Consider the following 21,533-nt stretch of genomic DNA (forward strand, 5'->3'; position numbering starts at 1 on the left):
CGGGCATTTGCCCGGTCTGCCTACTGGCCAGTCCGGGCCTGATTGTTAGCATTGTAAACACCAGTATTGTTAGCATTGTAAACGCAAGTAGTAAATAATCAAATACATTGTTTGCAAGAATCTCAAAACACAATGATGCCAAATGGCTTTAAAATACAACGGAAACAGTAACCCGGAAATTTAGGCGGCACCGAGCTTGCAGCGTTCCCTAGTGTAGAAACCACCATCCATAGGGGACATTGTTGCATGAGACGAATACCTGCGATTTCTATATGAACTGTCATTCAGTTACTCTGGAGATGTCTTTGATGTAGCATTGTAACGCTCCTTCTTTATTGTGACTTATTAAATTTAAAAAAGAAAAATGTTTGGGATTCCTTATTATGCAAAAGAAGTCCCGCAGTGGAGTGATCGTTAAGACACGCTTCCCAGCAGATCACCGAAGTCAAGCATCACTGGTTACGGTCAGTGTGCGTAGGGACCGAGGGTGTGCGGTATTGGTCCTCGTTAAACTGTTCTACCGTAAAGTGCTCGACTTTGCGTGCAGGTCATCGGGCTACCGAAGCGGGATGCTTTCCCCTCTGCAGAGGATCAAAATTCTGATGGCATGTCTTCGGATCATCCTCAGGGATGTGTCCCAGACCGTCGCCAATAGCTCATCGTGCAGCTCTTGTGTGACGTAAATTAACTACAACTTATGCAAAAGAAAACAAAATGGTATCTCTTTTTTTTAGAGAGAGAAGGAACATCCAAAACACATCGGAGAAATATTTGTAAATAAGCAGAAAAAAATATGTATCTTCTTATTAGAGTTAAAATCCAATACCTGAGAAAAAGTTTTACTAAATTTAATGATATAACAAGAAAAGCCCATTTAAACGTTGCATTCCATAGTTTTAAATATCATATTATTTCAAACATTAAAATGAACAAAAAGTAGGACATGAAGTCTCATAATTTTATATAATTTAATTTTGTAAACAAAGTTTTTTGACAACAATTTATATCAAAAAAATTAAGTTTCAATAAAAATCATTATTTAGAAACTAAAAAACATAAAATAAAGAATGCTTACGAAACAAAGAAAAAAAACAATTCTTTTTGACGCCATTTTTTAGTGCTATGAAAATGCGCCTTTGGGATTTGCCAATGGATGGTGTTTTCTGCACTAGGGAACGCTGCAAGCTGGGGACTGCCCAAATTTCCGGGTTACTGTTTCAGTTGTATTTTAAAGCCATTTGGCATCATTGTGTTTTGAGATTCTTGCAAACAATGTATTTGATTACTTATTACTTATGTTTACAATGCTAACAATACTTGTGTTTACAATACTAAAAGTGTTAACACTAACGTAAGATGGTGCACAGCTTGCAACACGAACAAACAGTAATAAACAAATGGAAAGAGGCCAAATCAAGACTGCCAAAAAAGCGAGTTATTCAAAATCTAGCAACCATGTCACCTTTTTTAATAATAAATAACAAAATAACTAAAACACATTTTCACTCCAAACTCCCCAGAATTACATAATGACATTAATATCTTATGAAAGACGGCAGATTTGAGCTCAGAAATTATCTAATTTATTTCTTTTATTGAAAACAAAATTATCCGTTTGAAAACATCGCCTATTAGAATAACATGTAGTAAGCAGCTGCAAACTTTTTAACCGGAACTAGAGTAGGTCCAGAGCTCGAGATTGTTATTGTTTACATTTCTATTGAAAACACCATTCATAACAAAATAAGATGAAATTTTAATTTTTCAGGAGCGAAATATTTTATCGAAAAAAACGAAAATGTACCAATTCCCATGACATGAAACTTTATCTTGGTAAACGTACGTTTTGGAAATGTTATTTCATTTGGAATATTATTTATCAGAGTTCATATGGCAATATGATTGTTTTGAATCTATGCTAAACTCTATATCGGCCCATTTTCTACCGAAATCCGATTGACTACTTTGATTTTAAATAAAGTGTTTTATTTCATGATTTGTCACAAAGGTTTTAAGCGTAGATTAGCGGCACTTAAAAACCGCCAAATCTGTAGCGGCAGTGGCGTTATACGTAAGTACCGAATTTTTATTTCATACTTCTCTGAATCATAATACTTCAAACATTAGAATAAACAAGAAGTATACATAAACACATAATGTTATACCATTTAATTTTTCAGAAAAAGTATTTTGACAACAATTTTTATCAAAAAACTATAAACTAAAAAACGTAAAATAAAGATTAGGAATTCTTAGAATAAAAAACGATTTTAAAAATTCTTCATATTGAAATAAATTCTTTCATATTGCTATGTTATTTCACATCGTTAAGACACGGTTCCCAGCAGATCACCGAAGTCAAGCATCACTGGCTGCGGTCAGTGTGCGGGTGGGTGACCACTTGGATCAGTCTGCATAGGGACCGAGGGTGTGCGGTATTGGACCTCGTTAAACTGTGCTGCCGTAAAGTGCTCGACTTCGCGCACAGGTCATCGGGCTACCGAAGCGGGTGTGCTATCCCCTCCGCAGAGGATCAAAATTGTGATGGCATGTCTTCGGATCATCCTCTGGGATGTTTCCCAGACCGTCGCCAATAGCCCATTGTGCAGCTCTAGTGTGACGTAAATTAACAACAACAACAAGAAAGGTAAAAATTATTGAGAAATTGTTCTTCAAATGCTTGGCATGTTCTGCTTCAATGTTTGACATGTTCTGGTTAGTTTTTTCAAGTTCTTCTACCTTTTACTACTAAGAAAATTGCGTCCGTCATTGTCAATGATTATGAGGGAACTAATGCCCGATATTTTCAGGCTCCCGCTAGAGGGCGTACTCGAGCGTTGCGATCGCGAATACTGCTTTTAGGTAGTTTTAGTTGATACTGGGAAATTCGCATAGCGCTCGAATACGCCATCTGAGGTCTCGTTCCAATATTCGCACTGGTGACACTGAAGTGAACTAGTCACTTGACCTCAGTTCGCACCCTAATTTAGGGACAATCGGTGCGGTTAGGTCCGACTCTGGTTGAAGCTCTGAACTCGCAACCATCGAACGAGCTAGGGATTGGCGATCGCAACGCTCGAATACGCCATCTGGGGAGAGACCGGTTTCAGGCCTTTGGCCCTTCTCCCTTCCCTCGCCTCCTCTTTTCAGTTGTATAGGAATGTACTATCCTATTTTTCATTTTCTTAATATTTTTCCTTTTTATTTAATAAAAATATTTTTTAAATCTTCCGTGATGCTTTTCTTTAGAACTATGTTTAAAGTAATTTTCAGTTCCATATTGTTTTCCAGCTTAAAAGACTTTAATCTATATGAAAATCAAGAGACAAACTAACGTACTTCCTTCTTCTATGACTTTCCACACGCTGATGGGGAAAGCATGTGAAATGTTGCCATAGGTAGAGAGTTCTGCTCTACGCCACCTGCAGCCTATTTCGATCGCCAATAGAAAAATGACGTCATTTTGACGTCAGGTTTCTACTCCTAGGGAAAACCTGTAACCTCGCTCTTTCGAACGGATTTTGCTAACGGGATGCAATCTTCATTTTCACTCCCTTCTATCGGATGTCTTTCACCTAACAATTTGCTGGTGAGAGCGATTCGAACGTTCGAATAGGAGGCGTATAACGATGGGATTAAATTAGATTTCCGATTTCAAAAATAATTTTTAACCAGATATTTTATGATTTTTTATAATCATTAATATTTTATGAATATATTTTAGACACATATGCTAGATATTTTATGAATATATTTCAGACATAATTTTCTCTCTCACAAATTTATTATTTCACATAATAAATCGATTAAATAATTAGTTTCTTGCAGAACTTATAATAAAATCTATAATAATCTTGCACAACTTTAAATAAAGCGTGAACATTTTTTTTGTTCCAAATTTTTGTGTATTCTTAGTCAATGTATACTTAGTATGATTATTGTTGTGTTTTTATTAACTTTTATTTTAACTACCTTGTCAAATTTTCAAAATATTTGGAGAAAAAATGCATCATAGTTTAAAGAAACACTAATTTTTTAGTAAATTTTGCAATTTTTTCCTTAAAAAAATTGGTAAGTTGTAACTGAGATTAGTACATAATAAATAAATAAGATTACTATAACTAAATCGCATATAATATAAATAAGAATTACTATAAATTGCATATTTATTTTTCATCCGCTGTACAATTTTCTTTTAGAGATTTGAAGGAACGTAAACTTTTACTATGTAATCGTTTTTTAAATTATTATTAAATAGTTGATTACTTTAGATGCATACTGAAGGAACATAATTTCATTTATTTTCACTTGTCTTCTGAGATGGGTGGTATAGAGGGTAATAAAAAGAATGGAATATGAAGAATGGAAACTTTTTCAATATAATCGTTATTGAATTATTATGAAGTCGCTGTTAAATTTATATGCATAATTACGAAACCTTATTATTATTATTTCATTTTATCATTCATCTATGAAAATGCGAAAATTTCCTGTTTTATTTTCTGAGACAAATAGATAATTTTACTCTTATAATACCAAAATATATTCGGCAATTTATTTTTTGAAAAATTACGTATTATTTAAGGAATAAAATTTTTTAAGATTAAGATTAAAAATTTTCTAAAATCACATTTTTTAAAATTTTCTGTTAGAAATAGCATTAAAAGAGTACTTGAATAAGAAAAACATTTTAGTTATTTCCTAATTTGGTGTTTGACATTTGACCTTTTTAATAAACTTACTCTTCAATAAAATGGTAAATAACAAATTTTAGGGTGAAAAAAAAACTTAAGCTTAATTTTTTTTTTCTGTTTTGATATTCCCTATTAAATATCAGCAGAGTTATTCTAAAGATATTCACTTATATTCATTTGTTATTATTAAACTAGCGTTATTTATTTTCATTCAAATAATACTTTAGATTATTTAATACAGGAGATTATATTCTACTTCAAAAAGTTTTTAAGAATTTATGCGACATGTAAAAAAAGATAATTTTTTAAAAATTACTTTTCCATAGTTCATTTGCATACAGAATGGTAAATCATAATATATATATATATATATATATATATATATATATATATATATATATATATATATATATATATATATATATATATATATATATATATATATATATATATATCCTACGTCAATCAGAAAAACAACTGAAATAATTTAATTTCGTCATTAGAAATGTGTTCAATGAAAACTAATTGAAGATATTTGCATCGTGTTAAACTACTAACACGAATTTGTAATGAAATAAAATCACGAATAATTCTTATGGCCAGATCGACAGCAATGAAATTATATAACTAAAAGTTCTAATTCCTAAAAGTTCTAACAAAGTTCTTACGACTTGGCACCCTTGTCTTCTGAGTTGGGTTCAATATAAGAGCGTAATAAAAAGACTGGAAAAAAAGAAAGGAAACTTTTTCAATAAAATTTATTTTGAATTATTGTAAAGTTGCTGATAAATTTAGATGCATAATTAAGAACCCTTTTTTAGAATTATTTGCTTTCTTAATTTTTTCATTCCTTATTTTCTTAATTTTTCTAACCCCCCCCCCTTAATTTTCCCGTTCTAAATATTCCAAGAAAAAAATATTTATATTTCTAGTCTTATAACTATAATACCGAAATATATTCGAAAATTCGCATTTTAAAAATTATGTAATATTTTAAGAATAAAATTTGTTAAAATGAACAATAAGAAATTTCTAAAATCACGCTGTTTTAAAAATTTCGTTAGAAATTTTACTAAAAAAATGCTTGACTAAAGAAAACTTTTTAGTTATTTCTTAAAGTGTTGTTTGACATTTGAACTTTTGAAAATACTTATTGTTAGTATTACAAATTTTAGGGAGAAAAAAAAATCAAGCATAATTTTTTCTTTCTGTTTTAAGAATCTTTTTTCTAAATATTAGCTAAGTATTAATAATTAGCTAAGTATTAATAATTAGCTAAGTATTATTAATTTTTAAGGAATGACTAATATATTCTGTTTTATTCATTAGTCATTATTATACTAGTGTCTTTTTGGTTCTATTCAAATACTATTTTAAGTTATCCTGATTGATGCAATCAATTCGAATTCAAGAAGTCTTTTACAAATTTATGTAGCACTTAAAACAAATATTTTTTCATAATTCATTTACATACATAAACTATGATAAATTGTAAGCAAAAAGTAAAATCCAGCATCAAATACAAAAACAATTGAGGAGATTTTGAAATTAAAAATTTGTTTAATTGAAAGCATTAAAAATATTTGTAACGAGTTAAATTTCAAACACGAATTTGTGATACAAAGAAATATCACGAATTAACCTTATGGCTAGAACGACAACAGGGAAATTGTGTCACTAAAAGCTCTAGCATGAAATTCTTAAATAAAGTTTGATTACTAGGCATCCATGTCTTCTGAGGTGGGGTTAATGTAAGAGGGTAATAAAAGGCAAAAAATTAATATCAGAGAATTTTTTTCCAAATCCAGTTGAATATAACACAACGATTGAAAATACCATTTTCTAAAAAGAGATAAATTATTAAATTTGAAAAAAAAAATATTGCATTGTTTGTGTTGCAAATTGTAATTTATTATAAAATATATTATAAAAGAAAAGAAAAAGAAAATTTTTTTTTGAAAAACTAACGTAAAATTTTGTTTATTAAAATGTATAAGTTTGTAACTGCGAAAAAAAGAAGAAGAATAGTCATAACAAAAAAAAAAAAAAAAAAAGAAAAGAGAAAAATTTAAAAAGTTGCTTTTTTAATTTTTAAATTGTAATGCTGTTTTTTTTTCGATTATTTAAACTAACAAATATTTAAAAAATGCTAGTTTAAAGTTTATTTCATGCATTCTACCTATTTATTAAAGCTTATTTATTGCACGTTATTTTAATACTCATTGTATCTTTAAAACTAAAAGATTTTAGTGGTATAAAGCTACGCATTTTATAAATTCCAAATATAAAATAAATTAATTACAAATAATAGAAAATAATAAAATAATCATACTTTTATAATAAAATTTTTATAAACAATGAAATAAACAAAAATAGAAAATTACAAAATTTTATCAAATTAAATAACCCTTGTTGATCATTAGTTCGCTAAATCTAAAAGCTCTCGATAATATAACATAATTTCTAAAGCCTCATAATCTAGTGATGAAATTTCTGAAAGAATCAACTGCACTTATTTAAAAAAAACATTCAAAGTATGATTTTTAGAAAAGGTAATAAATAAAGATGTATTTGATTTGTAATCTGATGTTATTTTTAATTTAAAGAATATTTCTTTTTTTCGCAAACTGTCAGTAAATATAGTTATAAGTGAATCGATTCTCTTATCTATACATCTATACATAATAATAAACGCGGCTGTGTGTGTGTGTGTCTGTAATCACAATATATCGCCCCAGAAACCTCGCCCGGGCACGAAACTCGGCCCATAATTGTGTTTTGACATAATGAAGAAGTATTTTTTTTCTTTTTCAAAAATTTTGATTAGTTATTTAGTTATCAATCATTTTGTAAGTCTATGCTTTTCGTCTGCTTTTTCGTCTTCAAAGAGCCATATTCAAAAAACTATTAAAAAATGCATATACTTTTCCCCACTCTTATAAATGTATGCTAATGCGAACCTCACAATTGAATTATTAATTTTCGACAACTTAAACCAACAATATACGAAGGAATTAATAATTTAATTGTAAAGTTCGCATTAGTTTACATTTATTAAAGTGGAGAAAAGTTTAACTTTTGTATTAAAAATGTGGCAACATATTCGATACGTAAATAGAACGCTTCGCTTTGATATATTTGTCGCTGTTCATAATTGTTATAATAAGTTTTTCTTCTTCTTTCCACGCTCTATTTTTTTTTTCTTAAGCGAAGACGATAATTTTTATAGCGATATTGTAGTACTTTGTACAACTAAAAATTCTTTTCACAACACTTTAAAAATATTTACTTTATTTTCTTATATATTGGCGATCGAAATGGGCTGCAGGTGGCGTAGAGCAGAACTCTTTTCCTATGGCAACACTTCACATGCTTTCCCCATTAGTGTGTGGAAAGTCATAGAGGAAGGAAGTACGTTAGTTTCTCTCTTGATTTTCATATAGATTAAAATCTTTCAACTTGAAACACTATATGAAACTGAAAACTGCATTAAACGTAGTTCTAAAGAAAAGTATCATGGAAATTTTAAAAAATATTTTGATTAAATAAAAAGGAAAAATATTAAGTAAATGGAAAATATCGTAGTACATTCCTATACAACTGAAAAGAGGAGGAGAGGGAAGGGAGAACCCTTATGAAAATTTAAGGTATATTTAAGGTTGATTTGAGGTATTTTTGAGGTATTAAGGTTGTTTTGAGGTATATTTAAGGTTGCAGAGAAAACAGCAATAAAAATTATACCTCGTTAAGGTTGTAATTAAGGTGTACGAGGTTGATTTATATATACTTCAGCTTGTTTTGAGGTTGTTTACAATTCACTTCAAATCAACCAGACTGATAAGGAGATTTTTAGGTATACCAGGTTTATTTTGTTACACTTGTAATAAAAGAGGTATTTTTGAGGTATAAAAATTTTTACCTTATTTCAACTAACGATAAAAAGGTATTTATTGAGGTATATGAAGTCATTTTAATTATACCTAAGCTTATTTTGAGGTTGTTATAAATTCACTTCAAATCATCCAGACTGATAAGATGATTTTTAAGGTATACGAGGTTGTTTCTCTTACACTTGTAACAAAAGAGGTATTTATGAGGTATAAAAAAATCAACCTTATTTCAACTAACGAGAGTGAGGTAATTACGAGGTATAAAAAATATACCTTTTTTCTACTAACGATGTTGAGGTATTTATGAGGTATAAAAAAATATAGGGGAGAGGGGGCCACATGTGAACAATTTTTTTTATTTCTTCATTTTTCAAAAAATATCATAAATTTCTCACAGTAAAGAAGTTCATATGTTTAAGTAGTCTTTTCTTCGTCTTATGGAATTTTTTGAGATTTTTTAATAAAATATTTTTTTACTTTATGATATTTTAAAAAAATAACTTCAATTGTTCACATGTGCCCCTATTGGGGGCACATGTGAACATGCCTGGGGCACATATGAACAAGATTAAAAACACAAAGCAATCATCATATTTCAAGGGAAAAAAATCTTTAATATGAGAGATATAGATACGTATTATACTGAAGGGGTTGTAGCTTACTATGCGAATTTAAACTGTACAACAGTACTGTCAATAAGAAAATAATTTTTCAGCTGTACAATAATTTTTTCACTGTTGGGTTTTTCGCAACTTCATGTTCCTCAGGAGTTGTAATGGGCCTTTTTCTTTCCTCTCTGATAATCTTTCATGCTTTTTTTTCATTTTTCTATCTTTTCATCTGTAGTTTAGCAATTCTATCTTTCTCAGGTGTATCAGTTAATATGCGTGATGCGCGATCAACCATTTAATAAAAAAAAAATTTTAAAGAAAAAATTAATAAATTAATTATGGAAAATTAAATAATAATAATTTTAAATGCATACATATTTTTTAAACTTATAATATCATGAGGATAATAATCTTAATACTATGTAGGGGCACATGTGAACTGTTCACATCTGCCCCAGATGATTTGTTCACAAGTGCCCCATCATCCTTCTTAAACCTTACTTGAAAAATAAAGAACTTTTAATTGAGTAAAAAAAAAAATTAATTGTCATAAACTTACCTGAATGTTCATATAATGGTCTGCAATAGTTAATTTCAGTTTATTAGTTGATTTATACTATGCTTTCACTTGAAGAAGCTAGTGATTATAATATATACAACACCAACTGATACAAAGAAATTGTCAGAATAGAACAACAAAATGTCTCATTGTACTGAAAGTTTCGCAGAGAGGTAGGACTAGTACTGCCATCAATTGAAAATTTTTCAAGATTTTTTATTTCAAATCATATTGGTAAAACATACCATGTTCACATGTGCCCCCTGTTCACAAGTGCCCCCCTCTCCCCTACCTTATTTCAACTAAAGAGAGTGAGTATTTATTGAGGTATTGAAGTCATTTTATTTATACCTAAGCTTGTTTTAAGGTTGCTTAAAGTACACTTCATATTAACTAACTCACTTCCCAGAGTTCCATGCGAGCCGGCAAATGGCGTGTGTGTTGACAATCGAAAGTCTATTCGAAATTCGGTAAGTGTGCTTGACATTTATTAATTTAGTTTTATCACTTTTAATCACATATGCTTCAATTTTGAAACTTAAATTTTATTATTTTTGTTTTAACGACGCGTCCTGATCTTAAATAATTTAAGTTGGAGGATATTCTTAGAGGCTATCGTTGTAGGCTTAGCAATAAGAGAGAATAACCGAAATATTTCTCGTCACTGTTTTGGGTAACATTACTGGTGAATCGTTACAGCAGGTTATGCACAGTATATTTTATTTTTTGTAGTTCAGTCAAATAGAACTATTCTTTTTATTTTGCTTAAATGTATATGTTTTAACGTAGCAGTATGCACGCTGATTAATTGAAAAAATTGTTCACAATTTCTCTTATAAATAAATCATTGAAAATTGAAAATTTTTTAAAATAGCAATTTTGCTTTGAAATTCTACTATAGCTGTATGCTTATCGTTTAGATATTTGTTGCAAAGTTTATATTATTGTTTATATATATACAAAGTTTATATATATATATATATATATATATATATATATATATATATATATATATATATATATATATATATATATATATATATATATATATATATATATATATATATATATTTACAGTGCTTATCCACAGGTTCCCTGATATTACTGAGATGGCCTAGGCTGTAAATAGCACATGCGCGGCGGCGCAGAAGAAGAGACAAGCAAGCTACTGCTCAGCCTTCCCCTAGGATATAGTTCTGAATTTATACCTAAAAGAAAAAGTAATCTCTCCTAATAAACTACAGAATTTATGTAATTGTTGATAACAATAGTTTGCTAGATATTTGATAATTGAAAACTAGTAACTGTACTAGCTCACTTCTTCATGTTTGATCACAAAACTGCTATTTTCACTACATGTTATTTTCTCGCATTTTACCCACGTTAATTATTTACTAAGCAGATTGTTATTACTTACTAGAATATTGGGCAGAATGAAATTAAATCCGATTTCAAGTTTATATGACAATTTGTTTCAAGGTTATGAGCTTTTTCATGCAGCTGTTTATGGTTCACTACTTCAAAAATGTGCGAATTTCGGAAATCTTAAATATTTTAGAAATAAGTCAGTATAGTATGCAATTTTAATCCTGAATTGAATAAAATCAATTGCAAATAAAAACATTTATTGTTGAAAGTAATATGCATTATTTTGAGTTTCATCCTATGGGATGTGTATTTATATTTAAACAAGTGTTCGTAACAACTAACTATTAGTTTTATTCTGCTCGGTATTATAAGTTATATAGGAGATATTATACTCAACTTATTTTAAAAGTATTATTTCAAATCATTCTCTCTTAGACATTTTCCTCACAAAATTACTCACAACTTTAAAATAAATGCTCCTTATCAGCTTGTAATTTGTTCTATTCGATTGAGTGTAAAAAAAGAATAAAAATTGGTATATAACTTAAAAATTTTAATTTATTAAACAATTGTAGATTCTTGATTACATTGATTAAAAATTATTAAAATAACTATTTTTTAAGGAACTCTGATGTGATTAACAATAACATAAGTCCTTTTCAGAATCAGCGTCAAAAATTTTAAAAAAAGCTGCTAGTTTCATGAAGTCTGGCAAAAAGTTAAAAAATATAGACTAAGTTTATTGAGTTTAATAATTTTTTAAAAAAGAAAGGGAAGGAAATCTAATTATTAAACTTACAAGTACCATAATGTTACAGATGTATAGAAAAATAAAAAGTGTTAAAATTGCATAATAAGATTGGAATTATACAGGGTGTTTATAAAGTCCCGGACCCATTTCGATGTTTAATAACTCATAAAATAATAAAGATAGATTAAAACTAATAACATTAATGGTTAGATAGACTCAAAAAGTTTCATGACCCTTGTCAATGAACTTCCACGTGTTCCCCCTTCGTCGCACGGAGGGGGTCAAGTCGATAGTCAATTTCACGAGAGGTAGCTTTCTTTTTTACAGAAAAGACAATCTCATCAGTCGTATACTTAGACATGTTGGAAAACTTCGTATTTCCACAACTAGAAGAGCTTCAGCTACATACATGTCTTTTTGCAACAAGATGGTGCCCCACCTCATTGGGGTATCATCGTTCGTAGTTCTTTGAATGACCATTTTACAGGAAGATGGATTGGGCGCGGAGGTCCAATTCCTTGGCCACCCAGATCACCTGATAGTACGCCGCTGGACTTTTTTCTTTGGGGATTTATAAAGGACAATGTTTACAGAAGGATCGTGTCGAGCATTGATGGCCTGAAAGCCAGAATTACAACCGCAATAGCCTCTGTGGATGCCGACATGCTTGCCGCTACCTGGCGTAAAATTGACTATCGACTTGATATTCTCCGTGCGACGAAGGGGGCACACGTGGAAGTTCATTGACAAGGTTCATGAAAGTTTTTGAGTCTACCTAACCATTTATGTTATTAATTTTAATCTATCTTTATTATTTCATGAGTTATTAAACATCAAAATGGGTCCGAGACTTTATATACACCCTGTATATTTGAATTTCTGTAAATGTTGTTAATGGTAATACTGTCTTCAGTGTATTTTATTTTGTGGCTGTGATACATGTCATGCTTTTTAGCTACGAGGATTGAATAGAAATGGCAGAAGATATTTTTGTGAAAAGGAAAATTAATTTCATCCAGTTAATTTAAATGATGAAAAAAAATACTTTCTAATATTTTAGACCTGCCACTATTATTGTAAATATGACTTTCTTACTGATTTATTTTTTTTTCCTTTTAGGTTCCAATAATTACAAGTTTCAACATGTAGACGGAAACAGTATTTAAAATAATTTTATTGGTTTGTAAAAAAAGTGAAATTTTAGTTTTAAATAAAAGTACTTTGAATTTCAGCTGACTAACTATTTAAATTTGTAGTTTTATAGCTTTAAAAATTTATAGCTTTAGAAATCCACATGTATTGAACCACATGCTCAATACATGTGGTTCACCTTAGACAACTATCTTCTAAAAATACGAGTATGAGTTCCCATAAATAATTTTTACTAACTGTAGAATTTGGATAAGTGTTATTTTAAGATGATTTAAACCAATCTATTAAAATTATAGAAGAATTATGCATTTGAAACTTTCTTTTATAGTTTAACAAAAGAAGCAATTACTGCCGAAGGTTTAATATTAAAAATTTCAGGTTGATAAATGATCTCTACTAGTGAAAAAAATGTAATGTACATTATTCTTCATATAATATATATAATATCTTTATATATATATTATATTTTTTATATAGTGAGTCTAAAAATTAATAAACTAGGTGGTCCGTATAACACCTCACCTTCGTAAGTGCTAAAAAAAAACATCTTTGGTTGATAAATTAATACTTCTAAAAATACAAAAATATATATTTGAGGTTACGAAATAATAACTTAAGGTAGAACATGGAACACATGGCGCTAATTAAAAATAACCTTTCCAATTGTTGAAAATACACTTCAGGTTGATTTATAACAACCAGAAGTGCAAAATGGCCCACCTTACCCAGGTAGCAAAAAGATATGATCTAATATTAGAAAGATGCAATATAATACTGCCCTGCTAGAAAACGCAACGCTCTTGAATCCTATCTTCTAGTTTTAGAACTAATATTATATAAAATTAAATAGTATTCGATCTAACATTCGAACTTTCAAAATAATCATCTATTTCATTACTTTTGGTGCAGCGTCACATTTTTGCGAAAGGTTATCCCATATTATTAATAAATAAACATTTATTTATGAAAGAAAACAATAACTTAAATATTACTTAAAATGTCATTTTTAGCCAATGCAAAGAAAGCGAAAAATAATATTAGTAGTAGTTTGCGAACGATTGAACTCAGAAAACTTTTCCAACTGTTGAATCTTGTCCCCCTTCTTCCTCGTTGGCTTCTTCTGTTCGTTTGTTTACGGCGCCATTGTTAGAACTTAGCTGCTTTCTTTTCAATTACATAAGGTATTTATAATTTAGTAATTATTTGAAAACTTTATGCATTTCAATGATAGTTACATGAAACGTTAAAGAAGTATTGTAAGTAATGTTTTTGCTTTAGTTAAAAATCATGTATCAAATAAAGTCAGTTTATATTATGAATTGTGATCATTATTGTTCGCACATAGTAGTTGACTTCTGTGTTAAGTTATTGTTTAGCTATAAATAATAAGTAATGTAATTAGTTCAAAATATGCTTGTAAAAGAACGTTTGCTAAGTAATTCGACTGTAACAAAGTTTTTCTGCAACAGTGGAAAAGATAAAAATAATTGTCTGTAAACAAATTAGCCAAGTTAAAACAATTAGAAAATTAATGATCTGCTACTTTTAGCTCAGTTTAAACCATTACATTCTAGAATGTTTAACGTTCAATACAAACAATATTGTTACTGTATAAAAATTTCATGTCTAAAATATTGTAAAACAAAGAATTAAACATTTTTATTTAAATTTCTTGGGGATATTTCAGTATCGTGATCTGTCCCGCCAAGTGCAATCACCAAATAGATTTTAAACTTGTAACTTTTTTAAACAAAAATATGTATATGTTTGCCTGGGGTTGTACCTTTCGAGTTTGTCCTATTCTGTAATGTTTCTTTTAGTTTAATAAATATTTATTAAATAATTATTATGATAATTAGTCTAATAAATAATTATTGTTTAATAAAGTTTTTAAATAAATTTCTATTACATATAATCTGAGACTAAAAATTTAATTAAGCAATAAAAAAATAAGTGTTATGCATACTGACTTTTAAATGTAATGTAAATATATTTGGGGGGAGGGACAATATATATATTACAACTTTGAAATATGTGAATTCTTAAAGAATTCTCCGAAATGGTTTTTTCAACCATAAATTGATAAATTTGAATTCTTATTGTATCTTTTTATATTGATGTACTTATACGAATTTTAAAATAAGCATTTGTTTATTTAATATTTTTCGGCACTCTTTTTGTTGATTTGCCACATAGCGAGTAGTTATTTTCTGGTATAATAAAAGAAGTTAAAAGGTTTTGCAATTTGATTTTATTTTTAAATATCTGAGAGTTTACTTGGGAGTGCTTATGAGCTAAATTCTTTTAGTTGATCTTCTTCCCTCTGTGTTATTTTTTGTGTGACACTAACGAAATTTTTTTTACGCTGGTATCGATACCGAAATTTATCATTTAATTTCATTGTAAAGGATATTTCAATTTCTTAAAATCATATTCAAATTAAATAATTAAAGTTTCAAATAAATATTCAATGTTAAATAGTTTTAAATGTGTTTTTTTTTTTTTTTTCATTTCAAAATCTAATTTCTTTTCTTTTTAAATTTCAGTATATATAGCTTTTCATCTTCAAGAAAATCTAGTATTTTTAAAATAAGCAATGGACGAAAGTAAGCAATTGTTTATTTCACACTTTTTTTGTTGATAGCTTGCCACATAGTGAGTATTTATTTTCAGGTCTAATAAAAGGGGTTAAAGAGTTTTGTAGTTTAAATTTTTTTTTTTTTTTAAAAAACATATGATAGTTTGCTTGAGAGTGTTTATGAGCTAAACTCTTTTGTTAATCTCCTTCCCACTATGTTACTTTCTGCTTTTCGTGTGGCTCTACCAAGATTTTTTGATGCAAGTATTGATACTGCAATTTACTCATTGAATTTCATTGTAAAAGATATTAAAAATTTTTAAAAACATTTTCAAATTGCATAATTTAAGTTTAAAATAAATATTCATTGTTTAAGAATTTTAAATTTGGTTTTTCCATTGTAAATTTAATTTTCCTTTACAATTTCAGATATAGCTCTTCATCTTCAAGAAATTTTAATTAAAATTTCATGTTTGAAATATTGTACAACAATGAATTAAACATTTTTATTTAAATATAGACTGATTTTTATTTGAATGTTTTTGATGCATCATTATTTATATTAATTTGTAAATGATTAAAAAATAAACAATAATATGGTCTATTCAAAATGGTGATTATGGTGAATGTAGAGCTTTGATTAAATTGTATTTTTTAAATAAATTCCTATTAGAAATAATCTAATGCTGTAAAAATTTGTTAAACTATTTATAAGAAAAAAGATATTTGACAAATGTTAGGTATGCATACTGACTTTTAAAGAATGCTATGTCAAAATATTTGGGGGAAGGGGCGAACTATATTTAATATATATTTACAACTTTGAAATATGTGAATTGTTGGAGAATTCTCCTTCTATATGATTTTTTCATCCATGAATTGATGATTTTATATTCTCATAGTATCTTTTTACATTGATGTTCTTTTACATTAATCAAATTTTAAAATAAGCAATGGAAAAAATTAGCAATTGTTTATTTAACACTTTTCGCCACTTCTTTTGTTGGCTTGTCACAAAAGAGTTTTGCAGTTTGAATTTTTTTTCATTGCAACGATAAAGATAAAAATAAATTTTTTGTAGACAAGTTTGCCATGTTTAAATAATTATTAATTAATCAATTACTTTTTAGTTAAAACCATTGCATTTTAGAATGTTTGAAATTTTATTCACAAGTTGAACACTGTTGTTACATTTTTTGAATTTCCTGTTTAATATATTATAAAATGGTGAGTTAAATATCTTTATTTTCATTTCATGAATTAGACAGATGTTTTTGATATATGATTAATTATATTAATTTATAAATGATAGCAAATAGTTAAAAAATAAGCAACAATATGGTCTATTCAAAGTATGTTAACGTTAAATGAAGAACAGTGCTTAAAAGGTGTTAAAATTTTTATTTATGAAGTTCTTAAAAAAAATGTGAACATTTCCTATTGGCTCTATGAGCTTATATAATGTACAAAAATATTTTAACAGTTAAGTGTCATTGTACTTAATCTTTAAAAAAAATTAAAAAGTATTGAATTTGATATATTTTTGTATCTGTATATATACTTGAATATTCACTTCAATTGAAAAGAGCTTAAGCGTTTTGACCTATAATTTCTTCTTTTTTAAAAAAATAATAATTAAGAAAAAATAAAATTATTATTTGAAGGCCGTTATAAGTGAAATAATTTTCTATTCTTGCTTGGTGATACTGAGATTTTTTGGTGCAGGTATTGTTACGGAAATCTACCCATTAAATTGTAAACATTTTCAAATAAAATGATTTAAGTTTTAAAGAAATATTCAATGCTTAATAGTTTTAAATTTACTTTAACTAATTTAATGTTTTCAATATAAAGTAATATAGAGGTTAAGTTTAGTGTTTTCAATGTAAAGTTAACTTTTTTCTCTTATAATTTTAGCTTCGTCTGCTGGATAAACAAGCTTATCTACCAGGAAGGAGCCATTCATTTTTGAGCTTGGGTGCTGTACAATGCAAATGGAAATTAATTTCTGGTAGAAAACTAGGTTCGACCCTGACAGAAAACAAAACGACTAGAGGCTCTCTTTAAATCTGCCGGAGCTGAAAGTTTGAAGAAAGGTGCATCCCTGTGCGATTCGTTTGTAGGATATGCAAAGATTTTCAGTTTATTGCTCTGAAATATAGTTCAGTAGCACAAAAACAAAAAATTGGATTGAAGACAAACTTTAAACTAGGGGTGCTCAACCTGCGGCCCGCGGGCCAAATGCGGCCCGCCAACCCTCGATGTGCGGCCCGCGGCCGCAATCTGAACAAAATGAAAAAAAAATTAAATATTTGTTTTTGAAAAATAATAAAAAAAATTCGGCAATTTAAATTTACAGTTTTAAGTTTTTGACGCACCCAATCTCAATCAATGTAGTTTTTCGATGGTTAACGCTACGGATTTCAGCATAGTTTTAAAAATCCCAATATTTTTAATACATCATTATTACGATTTACGAATTTTAATTACCACTTTTGACACTTTTCGTATGTGCCGATTCCAATGACTTTTCGGTAGTTATTGCTACCCATTTTCAAGTAGTTTCTGAAACAGCGATTTTTGAAAGTTATGAAACGCTTTATTTGTGCAAACTTCATGGAAAATCTAAATGACTTTAGATCCTTTCTTCAACAGTTATTGCTGCACATTTCCGTCCGGTTTTTAAAACTTCGATATTTTAGCATGATATTATTACGAATCGCGAGTTTAGATAACCATTTTTTGACATGGCTTATTTGTAACGATTTTATCGCAAATCAAATTATTTTACAATCGTTATTTTAGAAATTATTGCTACAAAGGTTTTGAAAGTACCGATATTTTTTATACGCTATTGCGACATTTTAATTTCAAATCTCGCATTTAAATTACATAAAATTTTGATTGATGGACTTTATTTACTCCAATTTCATCTAAAATATTAAAGTATTTTGGTTATTGTTTTAGTAGTTATTACGTTTTCCCCGTGATTTAAAAAGATTATGATATTTTTAATACTTTGACAGCAAGCGAGTTTTGAATTGCGCATTAAAATAATTATTTTTTACGTGCTCTGTTTGTGCCGATTTTATCATTTGCGTTGTACCGATTTTAACACGAATTTTTTAAGAGGTTTTTCGAAAGTGTTTTTTCTTCTTTCCCGTTATTGCTGCATTTTTATTTGTGATTTAGAATATACCTGATATTTTCACACAATATTACAACTCGTGAAATTCGATTCAGCTTTAATTTTTTTTCGTAACTTAAAGAGTAATTACGTATCTTAGCCAAATCAACACCTTCCCAGGAAAAAAAACCGAGATGTGTTTAAACGCGGTCCGTTTTGCAAAAAAAAAAAAAATTAAAAAAATAAATAATTCAAAAAACGGCATAATTCTTTAGTCCCATGAACACGTGCAAGTTTAACAACACACATCGAACCTATTCTTTTTGTTGTCACATGTAATTTAAAAGTCATACATCGTAATTTGTATTTACGCTATCTGAAAATTGCGCATCGCATTTCGTATTAACATTAACGAAATTTAAAAATAATCCATCGCGTTTCGTATTTACGGGATTTAAAATCACATATCGCGATTCGTGTTCTGGCGTTTAAAATATCATCCATTGTTACTTTTCTCGCACGCGTTTTAAAAACCATATATCGGAATTCATATTCATGTATTTTAAAAATCAAGTGTTGTGAGTAGTCCTTTCGCAATTTAAAAGCCACACGATTCGTATTCACGCGATTTGAAAAACAAGCATCGAGTTTATTATTTACGCAATTTAAAAATCACACATGGCAATTCGTATTCAAGCAATTAAAAAATTACGCATAGCAATTCGTATTCAAGCAATTAAAAAATAACACATCGCTATTTGTATTTCCGCGATTTAAAAACCCAGAAAGGAAGAACACCATCTAGGACAAATTCCAAAACTGATTATGTTATTTGCTCTAAGCTTAATACTGCCCACAACAACAGCTTTTGCCGAAAGACTGTTTTCCAGAATGAATTTGGCCTGTTCAAAATTACAGAGTAGTCTTTAAATACAATCATTACATTTTTATTTAATGGCTCAAAAAATATCACATGATCAAGTATATAAAATTATCACAATATTCAAAAATTTTGCAAATTACAGTGTAACCATTAAGAAATTTTTTAAACCATTTTCTATCTTCTTGGAGCATTTTATATCATTTATGATTATATGCTGGGAAATGATTTGTCTATCATTAAATTTTAACTGTATAAAAAATTTAATCAAGATAAGTTTCGAAAAGTAATGTAAATTTTATTGATTGTTAATTGATTGTGTATTAATTGTAAATAGTAAGTGTCATGTTAAAAATATATTCGTCATAAAAAGTTGTAAACAAGTATCTTAATAGTTTTTAATTATTAAGGAATATAGTTCCTTAAAATTTAATGTGTTTTCTTCTTTCTTTTTCTTCCCTCTCATTATTAATTTAAAATAAAAATGTCTGAAAGATAAAGTACATTCCCTAATAAATGCTAAGTCTTATTTTCCACTTAAGGGGTTTAGTTTTAATCATTTTTAACCCTATAAACTTTCTTTAAATCAAAGTATTTAACTTGAATTTATATTAATGACTAGAATATTTATTTATTTGAAATTTAATTCTATGAAAAAAAATTAACTTTAAAATTTATGTTTAAATGAACTTTTGTATTTTGTAATGTGATAAAAAAAAATTTAAATTTTTCCATAGTTTTTTAATTATTTCAATTTATCTAAATTTTTTCCGATAAATTGATTCTGATTTTCGAATTCTGTTTTCCTTCTTAAGTAATCAGTTTTGCATTTTCTAATTTTAAACGTTTTAAAGTATTGTATTTTCTGCAAAGAGATTACAAGGTTAACCGACAAAAAGAATTTAGTGTTATATAAACAATGATGTTTATATAACAATCACCACCAACAATTGCTTTCAATATGTCGGTCTAAACACTTTGGCATGCGGCCCTTCATTGGTCAATCTGCTGTGCATGTGGCCCTTCACTAAAAAAGGTTGTGCACCCCTACTTTAAACTGTATGAAATGACTGTAAAGTTTTGAAATTTTTTTCAATTTAAAAATAATAATAATTAAATGATAACACATGGTCCTACTGTTGCTTTTAGAAAAAAAAATTATTTTATTTAATTACAAATACGTGTTCTTAACTTATATTTTAACAAAAGAATATTGATAAGCTTATATTAAACAATGATGGTAAGAATGTATTGCTTTCATAGTTTAGTGAAGTTATATTTATATTGTGTTTTGTTTTAAAATAAAATAATTAAGTAGTGAAATGTTTGTCATGATTTGATTTGATTTATTTTTTTATTCTTAACTACTGCATTGTGTAATTTATTCTAGTCATTATAGCTATGTTTAAGTATTATGAAAATTCGAGAAATTTTGAAGATATCAGAAGCAATTTTATTTTAACATCATTGTTAAACATTAACTCTAACTTATGAGCAATTATACTACTAGCATTGTATTTATTAACTTCAATTTTGCAGTTCAAATTTGAGATAAGAAGTGTATGTAGATTTTTATGATTTTATAGATTTTTGCAAAGATTTAAATTAATGTAATTGTAAAATAATGATAATAGTAAAAATTTCTTAGGCTTAATATTTAAAATTTAGCAGAACATTTATTTACATTATTGTAAAAACAAAAAATTTAAATCAACTTAAAAAAGAATCTTGTTTAAATTTTTATACATAAAATTCTTTGCAAAAGCAACTTTTTTAAATGCATAATATATGTTTTTTTAAGGCTAATTCTTCATAACGCATACTATATAATCAGAGAAAAACGATTTTGATCACTAATACTAAAGGCAACTTTTAAAAGATAATGTAAAAAAATTTATTATTTTTTCGTCTCATTCTTGTATG

General features: G+C 28.0%; 1 long non-coding RNA gene across 1 annotated transcript; it reads left to right on the plus strand.

Moving 5' to 3' along the window:
* Nucleotides 1-14,093: 14,093 nt before the first annotated feature.
* LOC147801867 (uncharacterized) lies at nt 14,094-20,933 on the plus strand. The gene is made up of 3 exons (XR_015430236.1): nt 14,094-14,206; nt 15,572-15,631; nt 17,521-20,933. It is a non-coding gene; the product is annotated as an uncharacterized LOC147801867 (long non-coding RNA).
* Nucleotides 20,934-21,533: the final 600 nt, after the last annotated feature.

The sequence above is a fragment of the Parasteatoda tepidariorum genome, chromosome 11 (genome assembly GCF_982258835.1).
Source record: "Parasteatoda tepidariorum strain Cologne lab strain chromosome 11, Ptep-v5.0, whole genome shotgun sequence".
Taxonomy (NCBI): Eukaryota; Metazoa; Arthropoda; class Arachnida; order Araneae; family Theridiidae; genus Parasteatoda; species Parasteatoda tepidariorum.